The following is a 19,664-nucleotide window of genomic DNA, read 5'->3' on the forward strand; positions in this document are numbered from 1 at the left end:
CAGCCGGGCCCGCCCCCTCCCTCCCCCTCCCTCCTGGCCCGCCCGCCCGCCTCCCGCCCGCCTCCCTGTCCCCCTCCCCCCTCTCCGTGGCCGGGAGGTGGAGCTCGGGACCGCTCTGGTTCTGCTGGGAGGGGACCCCAGCACCGCTCCGCAAAGCCGGGACCCCTTTTGCTATCTCCTCGCTACCCGAGGCCCGTATATGCAGATTGTCCCCCTCCCTGGCTCTTCTGTTGACACTTATCCCACCCGTGCCCCGATCTGGAACCCCTCCCGAATTCCTTTCCCAACCTCATTCAAACACCTGTCCTTTACTCTGCCCCCCTGGGAAGTCGGAAGGCACGGGAAATGTCTCCCGATGCCTTCTCTGGGCATCTGCTCCTCCAGATCCACCTTCTTCTGCCCAGACCCCCAGAGCACCCCGAATGGCCCTGCCTTCCCACTGCGCTCTGGGGAAGTCCACCCCTCCCCCTCTGGCCGAAGCTGCAGAGCGGTCAGCGTCGGTGGCCGCAGCAAGTCTTGGGGGTGGGGCTACGGAGGGGACCGTGGAAGGGGGAGGGTAATGGGACCCGGAAGCTCCCCTAGAATGAGGACTGGGGAAATATACAAGTGTGAGGATGAGGTGACGCGCCTAAGCTCGGGCTATTAGAGGGTCCCCCAATCACCTGTCCTCTGGGCGGCATGGAGCTGGGGCCCCAACACATTTACCGGTGACAAAACATATTCACACTGAGTCACACGGGTCCCTACCCCGCGAAGCCGGGCGGTGTCATGGCCTGTGTCACACGCCCTCGCAGTGCCACACTCTCTGTTACACTCACACTCACCGACTCACACACGGTGTCACACGCAGTGTCTCACACACTCGATAACTCAGTTTCTCCCACTCAGTTTTGGCTCTCTGGCGCCATCTAGAGGTGGCTGAGCGGCCTGGGAATTCCTTTTCCTTCGCTCAGGGTTTGGTACCCGAGGCTCTTAAGCACCCCAGTCCAGTACGACCTCCAGCCTTTCGCCATGGATAAGCCAACGCAAGGGTTGAAGGTCAGAAGAGTGAGAAAGACTGTGTTCCTGGCAAGGCCTGGCACTGGGTGTGGAAAGGTCTAATACGGGATGACCGATATCTGCGCTCTATTTGCCTTGGCCTCTGACTCCTCCTCCCTAGCCACCCGCATTGTCCCATCCCTACCACTCTTATACCCCCTTGTCTCTTTCCTCTGCTACCGCCCCTTCTGACACCTGGATTCTCGGTGGAGCCCTCCTCAGGGTAAGGGTGGGCTCTCGGGCCAGCTAAGGGCTGGCCAAGATCTCTCCGAGAGCAGCCCCCTCTCCATTGGACTCCCTTTCTGGCCTGGGCCCTGCTCTAGTCTGCACCCCTAGCCCTCAGCCCCAGAATCCCAGGTTGGGGGCTCTGGGTGGGAGATGGGGTGAGCTAGTAGCAGGCAAATCTGTCCTTTAGGTGGTTTCTCTCTGTCCGTTGCAAAACTCACACTCTCCCCATCATTGAGCACAGCTTCATGGGTGGAATCAGTGGTCCAGAGACAAGAAATCTTCCACAGAGGAGCTGCCCCAGCCTCCCTGCCCCCAGCATGTGCCTGCTGCCCGCTGCAGCAAACCCTCCCCGGTCTGCTTGCTGGGAGCCATTCAAAGGCTCCTCTGTTCTCCTCCCTTGCTCAGGGCTGAGCAAGATAGGCAGCCGCAGAGCTGGGCAGGAAATGCTAATCTCCCAGATGTTCTCCTCCGTCCTCCCTACTCTACCACCATCAAGCCCAAATCCTGCACCAAGTGGTGGGAGCAGAACTGGGCCGGCACAAGGCCAGGGTGTATCTACTCTTCTCCCTGCTCTCTATCCCTTCCTAACCCGCTGCCAGGCTGGGCACTCTGAGGGACCTGAGCCTGGGACAGTGTAGAAATGAGGATGAGGCTGTTTTCCCTAAGAAGGAGGGCAGGCAAAGGGCAGAGACGGGAAGGTTACATTTGAGCAGAGAATCCAGGTTCCTGGCCCCATACCAAACTGGGAGGAGGACCTGATTGACAAGTAGGATATGGGGTCAAGTTCTAAACTGATGGTGCTTGAGATTCCAGCTGAGACTATGGCCGGGGATTGGACCCTGGGTGATGCTTGGTGTGGGAGTGGTTGGGATGCTTGGGGCCTAAGGCTCTTGCTGTGATATGTATGTGCCTGGGATGGACTGTGATTAAGAAAGTTAGGATGCTGTAGATCCTGACATAGTAACACAAAAAAATTGTTGCCACTGATAGCAGCTGGGACACTGTTGTGATGCTATGATGCTGGTGTGCCTAGGCTATCGCCAGAACAATCAGATTATCAGAGAGGCTGTTGTGTGTATACATGTGGAAAGGAGGGCTGTAACTGAAATGCTGTAAGCCTTGAAGCTGAAGATATGATGCTGGCATACCTGAGACTGGCTATAGCTGAGAAGCTGTTCTCTGTTCATGACGTAGGTAGAACTGTAGCTGGATCCATTGCTTAGGTCCTAGGAGATGAGAGGCTGTTGCTAGGAGCCTGTACCTGAGAGCAAGGCTGTTACCTGGGATAAGAGCAGAGCTACTGTTGTGTATAAGGCTGTAGCTGGGATGCTATTGGTCCTGAAACTATAGCTGTGATGACAGCATACTGGGGATTGGCTATAGCTAAGATGCTGTTGCCCAGGCTTGTGGCTGGTCTATTACTGTGTGCAGGACTCTAGCTGGGATGCTGTTATGCCTGCAGCCATAGATCTGAAGCTCAAATGTAGCTAGGAGGCCATTTCCTGGTAATATAGCTGGATCACTCTTGTGTGGGGGATGGAGTCCAGACTCTGTTGCCTAGGAGATGAGAAGCTGTTCCCTGGGAAGCTGTTCTTGGAGGGAGGATGCTACCTGAGATGGGAGCTGATCTTCTGTTGGAGCTATCTACTGTTGTACTTGGGACGGCTCCCGAGTGGCTGTTGCGTCTGTGGCTGGCTGGGTGGGGGAAGGCGAGTGAGTTCTGCCTTGAGGTCTGGGAGATGCCAGGAGCCCAAAGCTGGGCGGGGGCTGCTGCTCTGGGAGGCTTCAGCAGCTGCTTTGCTGTGAAGCTGGGAAGCCTGTTTTCATTACTGTTTTAACTCTTTTTTTAACCTTGTTTTTCTCTCGGCTGCACTTTTGCTCACTCATTAATTTTGGTATTTTTCTCACGGTGCCTCAGCCCCTGTCACGGCTGCCATGGCAACAGGAGGCAGTTTGCACAGCGCCAAAATATCTGATCAAAAAATAACCAAAATAAGCAAACACCAAAACGACTGTTCTGGGGGCTCCGGCTGAGGGAGAGCCAATGGCTCAAGTCCAGGAAACTCTAGGCTCCCAAGGGACCATTTTTCTTCCCCAGGGAAGCTTTGCTAAACCTTCTGATAACCTCAGAGGCTCCTTCCCAAGGGAATCCCTCCCCCCAAATTCTCCCAGAACTCTGAGATTTCCAGTGGTCCATGCCTAAGAAGTATTGAGAAGATGTGAGGACTGGGGTTCACTTCCCAGGAGCTGAGTCAAACCTCTAAGAAGCTCCCTCCCTGCCCTCACCATACATGTCTGCACTACTCCATCCACCCCTCTTCTGGCCCTCCCTCCTTCCTCTGGCTTCTTTTACTTTCTCTCCTCCCAACCCCTGCTTGGCCACCTCCACTCTCTTCTTTTCATACCCCAGCATCCTGACAGGTTGGATAGAGGGGAGGAAGCTGCAGCCTCCAGACCCACCCCCAACTCTTCAAGGGAGATATGAGGAGAGAGGCCACAAAAGCACCTGACTCTCCTAGTCTCTGGCCACCTCCAGCTCCAGCTGCCTACAGGAAATTCCTGAACAGCTCTGAATACCCACACCCACTCTGATTTTCCCCCAATAGCATTCTAGTTTCCTGGGGACCTCCTTCTCTCAAGCGGGCATGTTCCCAGGAGGGGTGGAACAATAGAGCCTCAGGTGGAAAAGGCAAGGGCAAAACTCTTGGTACTACCTGTTTCACTTCTTCACCCACTAATTTCCCCTCTGACAGGGCTTGTCTAGATTTCTGGAGCAATAAGAAGGCGCTCTTCAACTCTGCCTGAGTCACATCACAAAATTATATTTCTGGCTTCTCTTCTTCGTGCCCCTCCAGCAGTGAAAATCTTACTCCCAACAGGTCTTTGTCCCCCTCTGAGAGCTAGAACTCACCTTCTGCTCCTTATGTCCAATTCCTATAGCCCTCTCCCCACCAAGAGCAGTAGTGGCCTTGGCCTCCTGGCAGAGCCTTCCTGGGCCTGTTTCCATAGAAACCAGATAGTCTGTGCAGTGTGAGATGGGGAGGGGAGACAGGAACAGGGAGGAGGGACCAGACCTCAGGGATAGCCCTAGAAGAAGGGACCTGGGCACTGAGAGAAGGAGGAAGCTGCCCCATCCAAAGGGAGGGGGGGCCTTGATTTGGAGAGGGGAGAGAGAATCTTTATAGGTTCTGTCCCCACACAGCTTTCTCTGCTGCCTCCCAAGGAGGCACACAACTGTCTCCTCACCTGGCACAGAGAAGGGGAGTTCCTCTTTCCCCACACCCCTAAAATCCTTCTTTACCAGGAACTTTCTGATCTGGGATGATTCTCTTTCCCAGGAGGCACCAGTCTTAGTCTAAGACCAGGATCATAGGATACCTTCCCTCCCCCAAGAGCTATGCAGTTACCCCAGACCAGTGACTGTGCTCTGAAGGCCGGGCAGCCCTGGGACCCGGTGGCCGCTGCTGACCCCGTGGCGTGCGGCTCTGAAAGGCCCCATTCATCTCTGGGGGTTGAAGGCACCATTGTCCCTGACGGGGGGTGGTGTAGGCAGTGGGGGGTCTCGACTCAGAAGGAAGGAATGTGTCTGGAGAAGTTGCCCCTAGGGCTCCAGTCTCCAGGTCCCCACCACATCTCCATTGGCACCCCTTCACGACCCCAAGCCCTCTCCCCCACTGCTCCCGGCAGTCTTCGCGCTTCTCCTAAGGGTGGGAATTGCCGCGGTTTGGGGTAGAAGCCTCGCCCCAACCCTCTGGCTCTCTCTGGAGAAATCTTTCTGGGGCTGGGAGCTGTCCAGCAACTCGGGTCCTGACGGACCAATGATTCGCCTAGGTGCCATCACATCAGAAGGGGCTCAGGGCCAGACTGAGCTGGCTGGAAGCTTGGGAGTTCTCCTCCACCTAGGATAACACTGCAAACCACACCTAGCCTGAGTGGGCATGGGTGCAGCTCTGGACATGAACATCCATGGGTGTTGAGAACTGATCTAGGGAGAAACTTGACTCCTGCCCTATCTGAGGAGAATTGAAGGTTCAAGTGCCACCAGGCCACTCCCCTGGAATGCTGTCTCTGATAGAGTTAAAGAAAAAACTGTGAGAGGTCAGGCCTTGCCTCTCCTCCCCCCATCTCTGCCTTGCCTCTGTTTCTGTTTTCCTAACTCTCTCCACCCTCCTCCTCTCTTTCCCTCCCTGCTGGGTTGGGGGCTGCTGAATTATCATTTCCCAGCTCTGCTAATGTGCTCCCTGCTGCGGGGAGGGATCATAATTCTGGGAGATGATTAAGTTTCAAATTGTTTTTCTGTGTATTGTTGAAGATGAGGCTTTAATATGGTCCCTCCCCAGATAGGGAACCTGGCCTGGCCCCAGCTGCTTTCCCTATCCTCCTTTGCCAGCCCTCTCCTCTCTGATAGACCAGGTCTGAGAACATGACCCTTTGTGTGCCCTCTGAACTTATACAAGGGAACAGGGGGTTGTGGACCTACCTTTGACTCAAACAGGAATACTTATGATGTGGTGGTGAGAAATACTGGTTTTGAAGTCAGACAAGTCAAGATTCAAGTCCTAACTCTGCCACTTACTATCTGTGTGATCTTGGATGAGTTAAACTGTCTGAGCCTCAGTTTCTTCATCCATAAAATGAAGATACTTTAACAGTTGCCTCATAGAGAGCTTTGTGCATTTAAATCCATAATGCATGTCAAATGCTTAGCAGAGTGCCTGGCTCATGGTAAAACTTGATAAATATTAGTGGTTATAAGTACACACATACCCCATCCTGTGTGATCCTGCCTCCCCCATCCTTCCTAAGTTTGTTCTTCATTTTAGTAAATGTGTATCTAATGCCTGCTGTTTTCCAGGCACTGTGCAATAGAAATCAAGTTATTCAGGAGTGAGGAGGTTGGTTTTCTCGCTTATCTCCCCTTAAGTACCCCTTCATTCGCCTCCTTTCCTCTTTTCAATTTAAGTTCACTCCCATTTTACTCTCCCACATACTTCCAGCTCTTCCTTCATTATTCCTACTTCATTCTTTCTCTGCAGTCTTATCACTTCACCTTGATTCTTATCCTCCTAACACACACACACACACACACACACACACACACACACACACACACATCTTTTACCTTCTACATGATTCTCCATCCCATTTGGGGCCATCATACTAAATAAAGGGGGCTGAATTTTCAAGCTAGGAGAGAGAATCCTGAGTCATGTTCTGTGTGTGTGTGTATGCGTGTGTGTTTGTATCTAAGGATCACACACATTCAGTGTGCATTCAGTGGTGGATCTGTAACAGACTTCTGAACTCACACATTTGAACTGTGTACTTATTTGCCTTCTATCCCCTTTGTATAAGCCTTACAGCCCTTGAAATATGTCTATTTCTTTTCCTACCTATCTACCTACTCCGCCCCGCCTCTATCTTTGTTATACTGTAATTGGGAAAGCCTACTGGTTGTCAGTAACAGAAGCTGATTTATGATAGTGTATTTTTGTTTTGCTCAACTAGTTTCCTACCTACCCTTTATTATACTGACCAGTTTGTCCAAGAAGTCATTTCACAACTCTTTGAGGGCTTGATTCAGTGCAGGAAACAGAAACTACTCTAGGTGTTTTAAACTGAAGGGAATTTAATATAGGGAAATGAGTCCTTACAAAAATATTTTAAAAGACTTGTGGCGTGGACTCCTAGAAGCTGTACCAAGAGGGCTAGGACATATTCCATAATCAGAAATGGGGGCTCAAAAGGCCACCATTGGAACTACTGAATTAAAGAACACATTGCCAAAGCTTTGCCATCGAGGAATTGGGAAGAAGAGACCAGGAAGCTGGAATAAGTGTTGCAGGAGAACTGCATCTCTCCAGAATCCTGCTTACCAGCAGAAAGCCCGGAATAGTAGAAAGAAGGCCTTTTCCACTTTTCTGCCTTCCAGTCACATAGTACACTTAACTGTAAGGGAGTCAGGGAAATGTAGTCTAGCTTTCTAGTCTCTAGAACACAGTAGAAGAAAATAACAATAGAGGATGCATGCCCACTGACCCTATTCAACACTAACTTGGACCTTGCCCTTTAGCAGTTCACAGACTAGAGGAGAAAATACCAGGATCAATGCAGACTAAAAAGATGAGCCAGAAAGTATCTGTGACAGACCAAATTTCAGCCACATGGGGTCTGGGACCTTAATGGTCTTAAACTGAGTCCAGACTTACTTTGGAGCTCAGGCTCTGCTAATCACTGGAGGAATAAAACTGAAGTGAGCACACGAGGGAGAGGTGGGGAAAGAAGAGACCATGCCTTAGTGTCCACAAAGGTTCTCATTTTCTAGGCGGGGCTCTGCACAGTAATCCAGGACCCTAAGTGAGATCCCAAGAAAACAGAGCCCACGCTCAATAGTAGATCCTCCCTCATACTGGCTGGTTTGGGTTTATGTGACCCTGCGTGGCTCATCTGTCACTTACCTCAAATCATCAGTCTAAAATAAGCCCTCAGGATCACCACTGGGAGAAGAGAAGTCCAGAGGGAAGGCTAAAATGGGCCCGACTTTCAAGCAGGAGGGCCTGAACCCGGGCATGTTTTCCTGGGGAATATCCAGGAACTGGCACCTTCCAGCAGTATGTATCTGCTTCCTCCTGCAATTCCAGATGTTTTGGCATCTTTCCTCTTCTTTGACTCTAGGAACCAGGAGCTGAGTCTAGGTGCTTCTAGGACAAGATCCCAAATAAATCCCAAGTTTATAAATGGTGTCAGTTTCTATCTTCTGAGTAAGTATGAAAGTCTTAAGGATAAGGGGTAGGCTGGCATTTCCTCATGGGCTTAAAATTGTTGTTCAGTCACTAAGTTGTATCTGACTCTTTGTGACCCCATGAAATGCAGCACGCCACACTTCCCTTTCCTTCACTATCTCCCTGAGTTTGCTCAAACTTATGTCCACTGAGTTAGTGATACTATCTAACCATCTCATCCTCTGCTGCCCCCTTCTCTTGCTCTCAATCTTTCCCAGCATCAGAATTGGCTCTTCACATCAGGTGGCCAAAATATTGGAGCTTTGGCATCAGTCCTTCCAATGAATATTTAGGGTTGATTTTCTTTAGGATTGACTGGTTTGATCTCCTTGCAGTCTATGGTCCACTGGAGAAGGAATGGCAAACCACTTCAGTATTCTTGCCTCGAGAACCCCATGAACAGTATGAAAAGGGCTTAATATGGAAGGTAGTATATCCCGGTGGGTAAAAACTTGGCCTCTAGAGTCCTGTCCTGAATCAACTGCTTCCTAGTTTGGCCCTAGGTGACCTTGGGCCAATGACATAATCTCTCTGAGCTTGTTTCCCATCTGTAAAAGGGAATAATACATACTTGCCTCTCAAGACGGTTGGAGGGGACTTCCCTGGTTGTCCAGTGGTTAAAAATCTGCCTTGCAATGCAGAGACTGAGGGTTCGATCCCTTGTTGGGGAACCAGGTACGGATGCTGCAAATCCTGAGCCCATGTGACACAACTAGAGTCCAAATGCTACAATAGAGGACCCTGCATGCCACAGCTAAGACCTGAGGCAGCCAAATAAATAAAAATTAAAAAAAAAAAAAAAAAAGACGGTTGGAGAACTAATTGAAATAATTATATATGTAACTATTATTAAGTGCTTGATTCAGTTGTTGGCACATAGTAAGCTTTCAGTAAATGCCAGCTGTTAGTATTTTGTTATTATTATTGATGTTGTACATTCTCAGCAACAAACATCTTCCATCTTATTTACCAGGAGACATCTAGAAGAGGGGCTTCCTCATACAAGGCTTGCTCTAGAAGTATGAGTTCTTAGTCATGATTGGGAAAAGTGCGGAGCCAGACCAGGCAGGATGCCCCTCAAGCCTGTTTCTTCTAGCTGAGAAGTCTCTGTCACCTTAAATCCTAGTGCTGTCCCTGTGTGGACCCATTCAGACATCTTAACATCACCCAGGGATGTGGACCTGATGTCACTCTGGCAGGTTAGGAAAGGCAAGACTAGTGATATTCACAGGCCCAGGATTTTAAAAGTTTGGAATTATCTGCTCCGACCTTTTGTGCCCCCTTTTCTCCTTTCCTCAAACCCTCCAACTTCATTTAAATTTTATTGAACATCTACTATGTACCAGACAACATCTTAGGCACTGGGGGTACAGTGAAGATCAGAGAGAAAGACAGCCCCTAACCACTGGAGCTCTCAGTTTATTGCAGCCACAAACTATATAACTATAATGACACAAATAATCATTTAATTATAGTTATAGTGGATGCATCTAAGGAAAATGACAGAGAGTAATGAGAGTGGATGATGGAGGAACTTAACCTCCCTTGTTAGTCTAGAGAAAGGGAGAGCGGGCAGGAAAGGCCAGATCAGACCTGAAGAATGAGTAAGAGTCAGCCAGCCACGCAGGGGGAAGTGCCCTGGGCAAAGGGAGTTCCTGCCAAAATGTTAGATGATAACTTTATGGAGTGTTGCCTTGACCAGAGGTATTTGATTCTTGACTGGGGACTCCCAAAGGGATAAATATTTAATGGTGGGATTTTTGAGAGACATGTGACCAGCTGATAGGGTCAGGAGGCCTTCTCAGCAGCATTTGAACCACACCATGTGGCCAGGAAGCCTATCTCTGGATATGCGTTCTGTGTTGGAATGTAAATGCATGTTTGAGACTGTGAATGTAGGTGCAGGTGTGTATGAATAAATGCAGAGCTATAACTAATAATTTTGACATCTGGGCCACGCAACAGGAACATATCTTTAAATCCAGGGATATGCCAACTCCTGGGGGAGTTGCAGGGAAGCCAAGGAGGGAAACTTCCCCTGTATGCACATAGGAGCCTCCATCAGTTAAAACCCCCACCCTTGACCTTGGACAGCCCAGATCATCCATCTCTGCCAAGTGTCGGGGCAGACTAAGCAGCCCTGGTAGCGAAACGTTGGTATTGAAGGTGGGGGAGGAGGAGAGGCTTTAAAATTTGCACAGTCTTTTAGATTGATATTTAGAACATCGGCATCCTCCATATTTTTGTTCCTGAGCCCTTGGTGAGTGCCATGTACTCAGTCATGTCCAACTCTTTGCAACCCCATGGACCGTAGCCTGCCAGGCTCTTTAGTCCATGGAATTTTCCATGCAAGAATATTGGAGTGGGTTGCCATTTCCTTCTCCAGAGGATCTTCCAGACCCAGGGATAGAACCCGCATCTCCTGTGTCTCCTGCATTGCAGGAAGATTCTTACCTGCTGAGCCATTGGGGAAGCCCCTGGTGAGTGAGCATACCCTTATTGAGACTTTGAATGTATGCATACGTCTATGCATACTGTACGTGCTGTACTATGCTGACTGTACGTGCTTATGTGGATATGAATAGGTGTTTGGGACCAGTGTCAACTGTGATAACTAAGAGTCTGGGGCCAGCAGCATGTTCCTCTGTGCCTCCTCTCCCATTATGCCTGTCTCCACTCATCTCATGAGGTGCAGAGGCTAGGATTATCTTCTGGTCAGGGCCGAGTCCTTTCATATTCACAGACCGAAAATGTACTGACCACAAGGCAAGCAGAAATAATATGCTCACCTTCACCTCCATCCCATAAAGCAAGTGGAACCTGGGCCTTTTGCAGTGAATGAGCTCAATAATTCATCCCAGCTGCGGGTGTGGTATTGACATAAAGCTAATTTAACACTGGGGAAGCCAAGGGAGGTGAGGAGCAATTATGCCTTCACCTGCAGCCTGGTCACTCTGCTAGTTCTCTGATGCTATGTTGGAAAGCAGAATCCTAGAGTGGGAAAAGGTAGGGGAGGTCACTTGTCCCTTTCCCTCCTTGTAGGCAGTTGACTTTCTGAGGCTGTTAAGATGATATTCTATTTTCTTCTTGAAAATATTCTTGAATAGAGACCTCCCATCCCCATCTCAGGACTTGAACTTCCCAAAAGTGACAGAGATGTTTCTTAGGTCAGACCAAGTTCTCCTGTATCTCTTTCTGAGGAATCAAAAACAGTGGTACTTTCTATAGGGTGTGATGGGTTTTGGAGAAGTGAAGTTGAGGGTTTTGCTGGACAGAGAGGGAATCTATGGTAAATGTTTTAAATGACATCTGCCAACTCCATTTGATTTTCTTTCTCAAAAATAAAAATCACTCATTCAACATCCAAAAAATGTTCATTGAGTTCTTTTCTTCCTTTATTCAATAAATGCTTAGTAAGCACCTACCGGTACTGGAAGAACCAAACAGTCTGCATCCTTGCCTTCATGTGGGTTTATAGGATAACAGGAGAGAGAAACATTAAACAGATACACACATAAATAAGTGCAAACTGTTGCTAATACTGCTTATTTCTATTCATTCACTCATTCAAATACCAATACAGTGAGGGAGAGTAATAGGGAACAGCTTTGGAAGAAAAGGCCTCTCTGGAGCCCTGAAGTTTGAGTAGCCTGGGGAAGAGAGTGGGAAGAGTAAAGCAGGGGGAGGGAAAGGCACATGTTCAGTGCTTTGCTTCTTGCTGCAAGTAGATGATGACGCTTTCCTGGGGCCTGATGGGAGAAAAGGAATTGGAAAAGAAAGAGCTGAGTTCAAATTCTGCCTTTGCCACTTTATAGTTAGGTGGCCTTGGGAAAGCTGCTTCTCTCTTTCAAGTATCAATCACCTCTTCTGTAAAATGGAGATGGTAACATTTCCCACTTTATAGGACTGTTGTGAAAAATTAAGTAAAATAATGTTCTAAAGTGCTTACCAGTGCTTGGCATATGGTAAGTGTCAATAAATTACTATTATTGCTATTATGATTATCCTCAAACGCTCCAAGTTCTTTATTAGCCCAGGCTTTGGCAAGTTTGTTCCCTCTGCATGGATCACACCCCACTCCCTTTACTTGCTTATATGCATCTGTCAAGTAACAGCTGAAATGTATTTCCCTGGAAGGACTTTCCTGACCCTAGATCAATGGCTCTCAAACTTTAGTGCATGTAAGAATCATTGTGTGTGTGTGTGTGTGTGTGTGTGTCAGTATGGCTTATTACAAAGCAGATTCTCAGTCTGACAAAGTACCGTGGTAACATAAGATGAAACATCATGGGAAACGGAAACTGAATGGGAGATACACAGGAACTCTCTCCTATCTTTGCAACTTTTCTGTAAATCTAAGATTATTCTAAAATATTAATTTAAAAGTTTATTTAAAAAAAGATTCCTGTGCAAGTCACAGCATAATGAGATAACACCACATACTATTAAAAAAAAGAGAGAGAGTAATAAGTGCTGGCTAGGATGTGGAGAAACTGAAACACTTGTGCACTGTTGGTAGGAATGTAAAATGGTACAGCCACTTTGGAAAATAGTATGACAGTTCCTCAAAAACTTAAAATAGAATTACCATGTTCCACCAATTCCAATTCTGGTTATAACCCTGAAAGAATTCAAAACGGGGTCTCAAAGAGATATTTATACACCCATGTTCACAGCAGCACTGTTCACAATGGAAGCAGTCCAAATGTTCCTTGATGGATGAATCACTAAACAAAATGTGGTATATACATGCAATGGAATATTACTCAGCCTTAAAAAGGAAGGAAATTTTGACATATACTACAATATGGATGAAACTCGAGGACCTTAATGCTAAGTGAAATAAATCAGTGACAAAACAATGAATGCTGTATGATTCCATGTATACGAGGTATTTAGAGTAGTCAAAGTTATACAGATGGAAAATATAATAGGGTTTCTAGGAGCTTGAAAAAGAGGAAACTGGAGGTTTTTTTTTTTAATGTGTATAGAGTTTGTTTTGCAAGATGAAAAAATTTTGGAGATAGGTTGCACAGCAATGTGAATATACTTAACACTATTGAACTGTACACTTTAAAAAGTTAAGATGGTAAATTTTATATTATGTATATTTTACCACAGTTAAAAAAATTCAGATAGCAGATTCATGGGCCCCATCTTCAGAGCTTTTGACTCAGTGAAGAAATGGAAAAGCTGACCCTAAAATTCATATGGAATTACAAGGGACCCTGACTAGCCAAAATAATCTTGAAAAAGAACAAAGTTGGGGGATTCACATTTCCTGATTTCAAAAGTTACCATAAAGCTACAATAATTAAAATAGTGTGGTACTGGCATAAGGATAGACATATAGATCAACGGAATAGAATTGGGAGTTCAGAAATAGACTCATATATCTACAGTTAATTGAGTTTTGACAAGAATGCCAAGAATATTTTATGGAGAAAGAATAGTTTCTTCAACACTTGGTGCAGAAAAAACCAGAGATCCTTATGCAAAAAGAAAGAGGAGAAGAGGGAAGAGTAGAAGAGAAGCTTGACCCCTACTTTACATTATACATAAAGATTAACTCAGTGTGGATCAAAGGCCTGAATATAAGAGCTAAAGCTATTACACTGTGAGAAGAATGCATAACAGCAAATCTTCATGACCTGGGTTTGGCAATGGTCTTAAATGTGACACCAAAAACACAAGTAACAGAAGAAAAAATGGACATATTGGACATCATTGAATTTAAAACTTTTGTGCATCGAAAGACACCATTAAGAAAGTGGAAAGACATTTTGCAAGTTATATATCCAACAAGATTCTATATGGAACTCTTACAACTCAGCGACAAAAAGACAAATAACCCAATTTAAAAATGAGCAAAGGGCTTGAATAGACATTTCTCCAAAGACTGTACAAGTAGCCAATAAGTACATGAAAAGATGCTCAATATCATTAGTCAGGGAAACGGAAATCAAAACCACAATGAGATACCACTTTACATCCCCTAGGATGGCTACAGTAAAACAAAACAGAGCAAGCAAACAAATGAACTCACCAAAACCAAAAACAACTGTTGGCAAGGATGTGATGACCTTGGAGCCCCCCTGTACATTTCTGGTGAGCATGTGAATTTGTGCAGCCACTGTGGAAAACAGTTTGGTGGTTCCCTAAAAAGCTAAACATAGAATTAGCATGTGACCCAACAATTCCACTCCTAGGTATATACCCAAGAAATTGAAAACAGATACTCAAAACTTGTGCATGAATGTTCACAGCGACAATATTCACAATAGCCAAAAGGTGGAAACAATCCAAATGCCCATTGATGGATGAATGGACAAATAAAATATAGTATATTCATATAATGGAATATTATTCATCAATAAGAGGAAATGAAGTGCCAGCATATGCCACAAGATGGATGAACCTCGGGAACATTACAAGTTGAAGAAAACAGGCACAAAGTGTTATATTTCATATGTGTATAATTTCATTCACATAAAATATCCAAGCTAGGTAAATCCATGGAAAGCAGGTTAGTGGTTGCCAAGAGATGGGGGAGGGAAACATAAGGAATGACTGCTTGATGGATGATGAAAATGTTTTGGAACTAAACAGAAGTTATGATTGCACCACTTTGTGAATATGCTAAATGCCACTGAAATGTATACTTTTAAAGCTGTTTGTTATGTAAATTTTGCTCCGATGAAGAAAAAAGCAGATTCCTGGCCCACCTTCAGAGCCTTTGACTCAGTAGATCTGGTATGAGGCCCAGGAATCTGAATTTTCTGCAAAGACCTTAGATGCCTGATGCAGGTACAGGTACATATTTTGAGAAACGGCACTAAACCGTCTTAAGTCTCCTGTTGATGATACTTTCCCAAGGACCTAAGCTTCTCCTTTTGTTCATTGCTTCATTGTTCAGTGGCTAAGTCATGTCAGACTCTTTCTGACCCTACAGACTGCGGCATGCCAGGCTTCCCTGTCCTTCACTATTTCCCAGAGTTTGCTCAAGCTCATGTCCATTGAGTCAGTGATGCTATCTAACCATCTCATCCTCTGCTGACCCCTTATCCCCTTGCCCTTGATCTTTTCCAGCATCAGGGTCTTTTCCAATGAGTCAGCTCTTCACATCAGGTTTCTAAAATATTGGAGCTTCAGCTTCAGCATCTATTCAGGGTTGATTTTCTTTAGGATTGACTGGTTTGATCTCCTTGCTGTTTAAGGGACTCTGAAGAGTCTTATCCAGCACCACAATTAGAAAACATCAATTCTTCAGCACTCAACCTTCTTTATGGTCCAGCTCTCACATCATACATGACTACTGGAAAAACCATAGCTTTGACTATACGGACCTTTGTTGGCAAACTGATGTCTCTGCTTTTTAATACACTGTCTAGGTTTGTCATAGCTTATCTTTCAAGGAACAAGCCTCTTTTAATTTCGTGGCTGCAGTCACTGTCCACAGTGATTTTGGAGCCCAAGAAAATAAAATCTGTCACTGTTTCCACTTTTTCCCCATCTATTTGCCGTGAAATGATGAAAGTGAAAGAGGATAGTGAAAAAGTTGGCTTAAAGCTCAACATTCAGAAAACTAAGATAATGGCATCTGGTCCCATCACTTCATGACAAATAGATGGGGAAACAGTGGTAGACTTTATTTTGGGGGGCTCCAAAATCACTGCAGATAGTGACTGCAGCAATGAAATTAAAAGACGCTTACTCCTTGGAAGAAAAGTTATGACCAACCTAGACAGCATATTAAAAAGCAGAGACATTACTTTACCAACAAAGGTCTGTCTGGTCAAGGCTATGGTTTTTCCAGTAGTCATGTATGGATGTGAGAGTTTGACTACAAAGAAAGCTGAGCACCAAAGAATTGATGCTTTTGAACTATGGTGTTGGAGAAGACTCTGAGAGTCTCTTGGACTGCAAGGAGATCCAACCAGTCCATCCTAAAGAAAATCAGTCCTGAATATTCATTGGAAGGACTGATGTTGAAGCTGAAACTCCAATACTTTGGCCACCTGATGTGAAGATTTGACTCATTTGAAAAGACCCTGATGCTGGGAAAGATTGAAGGCGGGAGGAGAAGGGGATGGCAGAGGATGAGATGGTTGGATGGCATCACCGACTCAATGGACATGAGTTTGAATAAACTCCGGGGGTTGGTGATGGATAGGGAGGCCTGGCGTGCTGCAGTCCATGGGGTCGCAAAGAGTTGGACACGACTGAGCGACTGAACTGAACTGATGGGACCGGATTCCATGATCTTAGTAACATACTTCATAACTGGAATTACATTTCCTTCAGCTCTTTCCCCATAGCCTGCAAATTCCCTGAGGGCAGAACCCCTGTCTTCCTTATAGACTGTAATATTCCCAGCATTTAGAAAAAGTGCCTGGATGTTACATGCGCTTGATCAATATCAGGTGAATGGAGTTACTGAATTGGATTAACTAGAAAGGGTCAGAATAAAAGAGGGAAATCCTAAAGAGTCTCTGGCTTAAGAACCCACAGTCTATGCAGTGCATCCAGGGTTTCAACTCCCTTCTCTCCATGAGTTTCACTGCGTGATGAAGTGTATCCTCCCTGATGTGGAAACCAGCACACTCTGGTTGGAAAAGGCCTTCCCCAGGACCCAGATTGGGGTCCCCATGGGAAGGCACACAGCTAGGGAGCTCCTGGCCAAGCCTGGGGACAGCAGTTTCGGTTCTGGGACCCTCAGACGTGGCATCTAGAGGTACACACCTGTGTTGGCATCTCTTGGCTGGAAGACTTGGCCAGGTTTTCCCAGCCTCCTGGCTGATCCCAGTGCCTTTTGGCTGGGTGACTGCTCTTGTTCTTGGCTGCTTCCATGGTGCCTTAGAGCACACTGTCAGCTGAATGGCTTCCCTCGCTGTCACTCAGCTGGGCCTGAGCCATCCTACTGTCACCTGTGCAGACTTTTGAGGCCTCACCACACTGCAGGAAGCATGATGCAGCCCAGAAGGTGTAGGTGAGACACCCCAGGAACTGGCCAGAGCCTCAAGCCTAGACCTCTCAGATGAGGCCTGCAAAATGCAGTTTTCTCCTCATTGCTGTTTCCCCTCCCATCCAGGCTCCCTAGGGTTACCCTCCCCTCTATGTCTTCTCTGAGGGGGTGAGTGAAGTTTCCCAGCTCTGCACTAAGCTTATGACTCTCAATTAACCCTAAATCACCAACCACCACCCCCCACAGACTTATATTTACATACCAGATATCACAAAAATAGGAAGGCAGTGTGTCTCAAAGGAAAAACCAGAGTGTTTAAAATTTTTATTACTGGCTAATTATGTGGCATTTCTCCAAGGCCCCCAATATTTCCTTCAACATGAAAAAAGTCACTTCCTTTGAGCACATACTATACACTAGGAAACAGAGCTTAATACTTCCGTGCATTACCCCATTCAATTCTCACAGGACCCTACCAGGTATATGATGCTTTAGAAGCTTAATTGTAAAATATAACAGATACACAGAAGATGTCTAAAACATGTATATGAACTGTTTGACACATACTTGTCCCCTATAATATATTAATATAATAACAATATTATAACATCAGTAGACCATGTATTATTATCACATATATCTGTGGTAAACATTCCCTTGTTTTTCTTTATAGTTTTATTACCCATGTATGCATTCCTAGGGCTTCCCAGGTGGCGCTAGTAATAAAGAACCTGCCTGCCAATGCAGGAGGCATAAGAGATGTGGGTTGGGAAGATTCCCTGGAGAAGGGCATGGCAATCCACTTCAGTATTCTTGCCTAGAGAATCCCATGGGCAGAGGAGACCGGCAGGCTATATATATAGTCCATTGGGTTGCAAAGCGGAGAAGGCAATGGCATCCCACTCCAGTACTCTTGCCTGGAAAATCCCATGGACAGAGGAGCCTGGTAGGCTGCAGCCCATGGGGTCGCTAAGAGTCGGATAGGACTGAGCGACTTCACTTTCACTTTTCCCTTTCGTGCACTGGAGAAGGAAACGGCAACCCACTCCAGTATTCTTGCCTGGAGAATCCCAGGGATGGCGGAGCTTGGTGGGCTGCCGTCTATGGGGTCACACAGAGTCGGACACGACTGAAGCGACTTAGCAGCAGCAGCAGCAGCAGGGTTGCAAAGAGTTGAACACATCTGAAGCGACTTAGCACATGCATTACTAAATCGTATAGTTTTCTTTTGTTTCTTTTAAAAATATACATGAATGGAGGGACTCCCCTGGTGGTCCAGTGGTTAAGACTTTGCCTTCCAATGCAGGGAGTGCTTGGTTCGATCCCTGGTCGGGGAGCTAAGATCCCACATGCCTTGCGGCCAAAAAACCAAAAACATAAAACAGAAACACTATTGTAACAAATTCAATGAAGATTAAAAAAAAAATAAAAAGATACATGAATGGAATAATACAATATATATCCTCAAAATATTTTTTCTTATCATGAATCTATGTGGAATTCATTTATGTTGTTTCATATATCTGAAGTTAACTGGTATTCATTGGTATATATTCCACTATATGAAATACCACAATGTATATTTCCATTCATTATAGATGGGCATTAGGGTTGTTTCTCCTTTTCAGACCACACAGACATTCTTGTACATGAGTTCTGGTGTACATGGGTCCATAATTCTCTAGAGCACATATATGTGCTCTAATTAGTAATGGAATTGCTGCATCATAGAATATGAGTCGGAGAAGGCAATGGCACCCCACTCCAGTACTCTTGCCTGGAAAATCCCGTGGACCGAGGACCCTGGTAGGCAGCAGTCCATGGGGTCGCTAAGAGTCAGAACACGACTGAAGCAACAGCAGCAGCAGCGGCAGCAGAATATGAGTATCTTCAGCTGTAATGAACAAGCCCAAAGATTGTTTTTCAAAGTGGTTGTGTTTAGTGTTGTGTTTATCCCTCTTATTTTACTGATGAGGACATGGATACTCATCAGTAGCTCAGGATCACTGGTTCCAAGTGGAGGGGAGCTAGGATTTATACCACGTCAATCTGACTTTGAAGGTCAGGCTCTTAACCAGCTCACTACCTACCCTCTGCTCTAATTAAGGTATACTCAACTGCTGTAACTAGAAAACCAGTAATAACTCAGTAACTTAAAATATAAATCTCTCATATAATGGTCTGAAGGGAATGTTTCAGATCAGTAGGCAGTTCTGTTCCACAAGCCATTAAGAAATCAAGGTTACTCTAGGACTTTGTCATGAAATACATAGTTGAGGCCAGATTGCTGCCATGTTCAAGATCCAGCTGGTGAGAGAGTGGAATCATGTGTAAGCCCTACAGGTCCAGTGGCTAAGACTCCACACTCCCAGTGCAGGGGGCCCAGGTTCGATCCCTGATCAGGGAGCTATATTCCCCATGCCACAGCTAAGAGTTTGCATGCTGCAGCTAAAGATCCCAGAATCCTAAAGATCAAAGATTCCATGTGCTGCAACTAAGACCCAGCACAGCCAAATAATAAATAAATAAAGATTTTATGTACATGTAAGGTTTTATGAATTTGGCCTGAAAGTGCTCTATATCACTTCTTAGTCACCTGGCTATACCTAGCTGTGATGGATGGTGCAAAATATAGACTGACTAGACAGACA

This window comes from Giraffa tippelskirchi, chromosome 6, assembly GCF_054371585.1.
Source record: "Giraffa tippelskirchi isolate mGirTip1 chromosome 6, T2T-mGirTip1v1.2.pri, whole genome shotgun sequence".
In the NCBI taxonomy this organism is placed as follows: Eukaryota; Metazoa; Chordata; class Mammalia; order Artiodactyla; family Giraffidae; genus Giraffa; species Giraffa tippelskirchi.